Consider the following 6273-nt stretch of genomic DNA (forward strand, 5'->3'; position numbering starts at 1 on the left):
GATGTCTATCTCTATGAATAACTGAAATTGCCTTATGTGTTAGTCGCTCAGTCATATCGGACTCTTTGTGACCCCCATGGACTGTAGCCAGGCTCCTCTGTCCATGGGATTCCCCAGGCAAGAGTACTGGAGTGGGTTGCCATGCCCTCCTCCAGGGGATCTTCCTGATCAGTGACGGAACCTGGGTCAGTTGCATTGGCATTTGATCGTTTACCAACTGAGCCACCAGGAAGACTATGCCTGAAAGTAACCCAACATTGTTAAGTGCCTACACTCCAACAAAAACGAACCGAGAACACCCTCTCCAAGTATAAACCACTGTATGCGAGGGTGCTGACCCACCTCCAACTCTTAATGTAGGGAAAGCAAATCTCCTCTCTCTCTCTCTCTCTCTCTCTGTCACACACGCACACACAGGTCTCAAAATTCATGCACTGGTGTCTTGACCCTTTGGATCTCAGAGTGAAACCTTATGTGTCGAAAGATCAGGGACAGTTGTGATCAGTTAAGACGATGAGTTAGAACAGGAGGATGGCTTCTAAAGCAATATGAGCTGTGTCTCTATAAGAGGGGAAATTCAGAGAGACACCAGGAGAAGAATCTGAGTGGCTTGGAGCAGGCCAGCCACAAGGCAAAGAGCTATCGCAAGCCAGGACAGAGCCCTGTGTAACCTTCAGAGGGTGTTCCTGCCTGCCCACCCCTCGATCTTGGACTTCCAGACTCTGAAACGGGGAGAAGATACATATTTCTTGTTTCTTCTGCCCAGTTTGTGGGATTCTGTTAAAGACATCCTTAAAAAGTCATACAGAGATGAATATATTTGGGGTACATAGTTGTGAGGGTTTTTTTCTTTTCCTAATTTAAACGTGAGAATGAGGAATGCATCTAGCTTGTCTATACAGGTAGTACAGGAAGCCAGGCATGATTAAACTCCAGACTCAGGCCCAGAGCGTGAGATCACAGTCTGGCTTCTGCAAGTCGAGCTGTGTGACCCTAGGCAAGTTGTGTAACCTCTCTGGGCTTCAGTCACCTCATCTGGAAAACGAGTGTTACTGGATCTGTCTTCCAAAACGGTGGTGAGGCTGTGGTGGTTCAGCCGCTAAGTCATGTGCAGCTCTTTGCAGCCCCATGGGCTGTAGCCCTCCAGGCGCCCCAGTCCATGGAAATTTCCAGGCAAGAACACTGGAGTGGGCTGCCATCTCCTTCTCCAGGGGATCTTCCCAACCCAGGGATTGAACTGCAGTCTCCTGCATGGGCAGGCGGATTCTTTATCCCTGGAGCCCCCAAGGAACTGTATCCTATATTTTGAAAGATTTTAAATAGTCTCACTTCAGAAAGAAAGAATGATGTCACAGGGTGGAGACGTCAGACAAGGCTACGGTGATCATCCCACTGAAATGCATATGCGATGGTCATCCCACTGAAATGTATCGGCGATGGTCATCCCACTGAAATGTATCATCATCCCACTGAAATGTATCATCTTCCCAATGTACACCTTAACCTTCTACCATGTTACGTGTTGATTATCTCTCAGTAAAGCTGGGGGGAAAGAGTTCTTTCCGCATTTTTTCTGCGAGTATTTTTGCTTGGATTCTGTAGGCGTGTGGCATGCCGCGAGCATAGTTGATCTTTACCGTGGCTCTGGCTAGACTTTCCTCTTTCTTTCCATGGAAAATTCACTAGACATTTAATATTCTGCGACAGCGCATTGTATACACACGTATATATCTGGGACAAGGCAGCTCTCTTAGTGACCATATGTTTCTGCTGACGTGATACAATCCGACTTTCAAATTGTGCCTTCTTCTGACTGCCGCGAGTCTTGTTCATTTTGAGGACTGTTTCAGAGGATATGCTCGTGCATCTGTTCTTTTATCTTCCTTCGGGTGGTTTAGTGTGGATTTGGTGGCTGTTTCTTGCGTAGGTTTGGAGGACCCCTTTATCTGTGCTCAGAAATCAGTTTCCTTGAAACTTCTTGTGATCCACATTCAAGATTTGCAGCATCTCCGCTACTTCACATCAAAGGAGCCACCGTGTGTAACAGAATCATCTTTACTTTCAGCAAATGTTTCCTAACATTTTGTTGTTCAATTCTCTCTTTCTTTGTACCCTCTAGTTTCTTTTATCGCTCCCCCTGCCGAAACATTAGCTTCATTATTTAAAAAAAAAAAAACAACTTTTGTATTAGAGTATAGCCAATTAACAAACAATGTTGTGATAGTTTCAGGTGGACAGCAAAGAGACTCAACCATATATATACATGTATCCATTCTGCCCCCAAACTCCCCTCCCATGCAGGCTTGCCACACGAAATTGAGCAGAGTTCCCTGTGCTGTCCAGCAGGTCCTTGCTGGTTCTCCGTGTTAAATACAGCAGTGTGTCCATGTCCATCCCAGACTCCCTGACTGTCCCTTCCCCCGTCCTTCCCCCTGGTGACCATAAGGTTATTACAGACTATTGAGCAGAGTTCCCTGTGCTGGGCCGCAGGTCCTTGCTGGTTCTCCCTGTTAAATACAGCAGAGTGTCCATGTCCATCCCAGACTCCCTGACTATCCCTCCCCCATCCTCCCCACCCCTCAACCATAAGCTCATTCTCTAAGTCTCTGAGTCTGCTTCTGTTTTCTAAGTAAGTTCATCCGTATCCTAGCTTTTCAGATTCCGCATGTAAGGGATGTCATATTTCTCCTTCCATGTCTGACTCACGTCACTCAGCATGACACTCTGTAGGCCCATCCATTTCACTGCAAACAGCATTAACCGTCTGGCTTCTTATAAAATCTCCTTTGAAAGTGAAAGTATTAGCCACTCATCGCGTTTGACTCTTTGAGACCCCATGGACTGTAGCCCGCCAGCCTCCTCTGTCCATGGGATTCTCCAGGCAAGAATACTGGAGTGGGTTGCCGTTTTCCTCCTCCAGGGGATCATCCCGACCCAGGGATCGAACCTGTGTCTCCTGAGTCTCCTACATTGCAGGCATATTCTTTACCGCTGCGCCACCTGGGAAGCCCACACATCTGGAAACAGTCACCACCTGCCGTGTGGTTTTAGAATAAACGTTAGTCTTGGTGGGGTAATTCAGTACCTTTTCTGCTTTCTTTCTTTGGAATTAAAAAATATGTATTTTTTCAACTTTTGGCTGCTGTGAGTCTTTGTTGCACTGCTCAGCCTTTCTTGTTCCACGGCATGCAGCATCTTACTTCCCTGACCAGGGATCGAACCTGTGTCCTCTCCACTAGAGGCCCCTAACCACTGGGCTACCCTTTTGCTTTCCTTGGAGTCACAATGTGCTCAAGCGCAAGTTCTGTCTGAGCCACAAGAAGCCCACTCTCACTGGTGAAAAGTCTCCTGAGATTTCCCAGCAAACAGAATACGCAGGGAAAAGTGAAAACAGGATCAAGGTGTCCAAGAGCCAGTCCCATCCCGTGAGCGCTTATTTGCAGGTCAGACTCCAGAGGGAATCATAGGATCAGCTTGTCCGATTTCACATGGCATGCTATTCTGGGCCTGGGTGTTGACAGGCTTCAGTGGGTGTGGGTTGGCGTCCGCCCAAGCCCCGTCTTCCTAACGGAGGCTTGTCCCCCAGAGTTCCAAATATAAATGCAGCGTGTTCCCCGGAATCCAGCAGAGCTATGAGCGCATCTGTGCTTTGCAGCCGTCTCTCCTTTATCCTGGCCACCTCCCTCCCCACCCTTCTAGAACAGGTGTGCGGCAAAGATAGCTGCCTGTCCACAAATAGCTGGGGCTCCATAAATTGTCCACGGTTGGACAGATGCCCCAAAGTCCCCTCAACTGAAAATCAAAGCAGTGTTTGGATGTGATGCTTTTGAACTGTGGTGTTGGAGAAGACTCTTGAGAGTCCCTTGGACTGCAAGGAGATCCAACCAGTCCATTCTGAAGGAGATCGGTCCCGGCTGTTCACTGGAAGGAATGAGGCTGAAGCTGAAGTTCCAGTCCTTTGGCCACCTGATGTGAAGAGCTGACTCATTTGAAAAGACCCTGGTGCTGGGAAAGATTGAAGGCAGGAGGAGAAGGGGACGACAGAGGATGAGATGGCTGGATGGCGTCACTGACTCGATGGACATGAGTTTGAGCAAGCTCCGGGAGTTGGTGATGGACAGGGAGGCCTGGCGGGCTGCAGTCTGTGGGGTCACAGAGAGTCGGATGCGACTGAGCAACTGAACAACAACGAGTTGGACTGAGAAACAGAGAATATTTAGCCGCTGGGGTGGAGGGCTGGGGGCACCACCTGGCTCTCTCACCTTTGGCTGTAAACCAGAGGGGCATTAATTAGAGAGACGAGACCACTGCAATCATAGCCAAGGGCACTTTCTCGCCTGTCGCCTCTGCTCACACGTTTGTTCTCTCTCTCTCCCACATCCACTTCCAACACCTGATAAAGTATGACTTTCAATTGTTTATTGCCTGGCTTCTCCCCACCTCCCCGACAGAATATACGTGTGGAAAAACATGGCTGTGTCTGTAACTCCTAGAACCGTGAGTGGCAAACAGCAGTGAAGTGAAAGTCGCTCAGTCGTGTTTGAATCTCCGTGACCCCACGGACTATAGCCCTGCCAGGCTCCTCCCTCCATGGGATTCTCCAGGCAAGAACACTGGAGTGGGTTGCCATGCCCTCCTCCAGGGGATCTTCCTGACCCAGAGATCGAGCCTGCGTCTCGTGAGTCTGCATTGCAGGTGGATTCTTTATTACTGACCCACCGGGGAAGCCCTAAAATATGGATATATAATTGTAATCGTGGTGCACACACAGACGGAATACATATATATATAAATGCTTCCTTCTGTTCCTGCACCACGATTACAATTATATATCCATATTTTGTGGCAACCCACTCCAGCACTCTTGCCTGGAGAATCCCATGGAGGGAGGAGCCTGGTAGGCTACAGTCCATGGGGTCGCAAAGAGTTGGACACGACTGAGCGACTTCACTAGCTCACTCACTCACTCATATATATGTATATACGTATATATATGTACGTGTATATATGTATACGTATATATATGCTGCTGAATTTGTTCTCATTGTCTCGCTTGCCTTTCAAGGTTACTCACAAGGCTTTCATCACAAAAATGCAGCAAGCCATCCAGCCAGTTGGCATACTTTTCTAGCTTGTGGGCTTGAACTATGTCTCGCAAAGGGCCCTGTAACTTGCCAAGAACATCACATCTGATGTAGCAACCAAAGGCTCATATTCTCCAAACAGCATCTTGGGAGAATGCAGGCTCAGTTTTGCAATAGACCCACATCCTTTGTAAGGCGCCTGAGAGCAGAGACCGCCTCGGGCTCACGGCGCCCACAGGTCACCTGGCTCCCTGGATAGCACCCCCCAGCCCCAAAGGAACCCAGCTGCGCGCACGGCAGGATGTCTGCTCTGGGTTTAAAAATGGACCTAGCCTTTGCCCGGAGATCCGGGAGGATTGCCTGTGGCTGACTGCCTTCGGCTCTGTTGGCTGTTGTTGTCCAGGCGCTCAGTCGTGTCCGGCTCTCTGTGACTCCACGGACCGCAGCGTGCCAGGCCTCCCTGTCCATCACCAACTCTCAGAGTTTACCCAAACTCACGTCCATTGAGTCAGTGATGCCGTCCAACCATCTCATCCTCTGTCATCCCCTTCTCGTCCCGCCTTCAGTCTTTCCCAGCATCAGGGTCTTTTCCAATGAGTCAGTTCTTCCCATCAGGTGGCCAAAGGCTTGGAGCTTCAGCTTCAGCCTCAGTCCTTCCAGTGAATATTCAGGGTTAATTTCCTTTAGGATGGACTGAATACCTCTGCCATAATAAGGAATGAAGCTGTGCCATTTGCAGAGATGGGGGTGCACCCAGAGACTGTCTATAGAAAGTGAAGTCAGAAAGACAAACATCATATATTAATATGTATATGTGGAATCCAGAAAAATGGCATAGGTGAACACATTTGCAAAGCAGAAATCGAGAGTGGGATAAAATGTGAAATTGAGATTGGGCTTCCCTGGTGGCTTAGACGGTAAACAATCTCCCTGCAATGTGGGAGACCTGGGTTCCATCCCTGGGTCAGGAAGATCCCCTGGAGGAGGAAATGACAACCCACTCCAGTATTCTCGCCTGGAGGATCCCATGGACAGAGGAGCCTGGCGGGCTACAGTCCATGGGGTCACAGTCGGACACGACTGAGCGACTTTGACTTCACTTCACATAGACACTATTACGCTATCTATAAAATAGCCAACTAATGAGAACCCATCAACAAAATAGATACGTATGTCTGTATGACCGAAT

Source organism: Ovis canadensis, chromosome Y, assembly GCF_042477335.2.
Source record: "Ovis canadensis isolate MfBH-ARS-UI-01 breed Bighorn chromosome Y, ARS-UI_OviCan_v2, whole genome shotgun sequence".
NCBI classification, from domain to species: domain Eukaryota; kingdom Metazoa; phylum Chordata; class Mammalia; order Artiodactyla; family Bovidae; genus Ovis; species Ovis canadensis.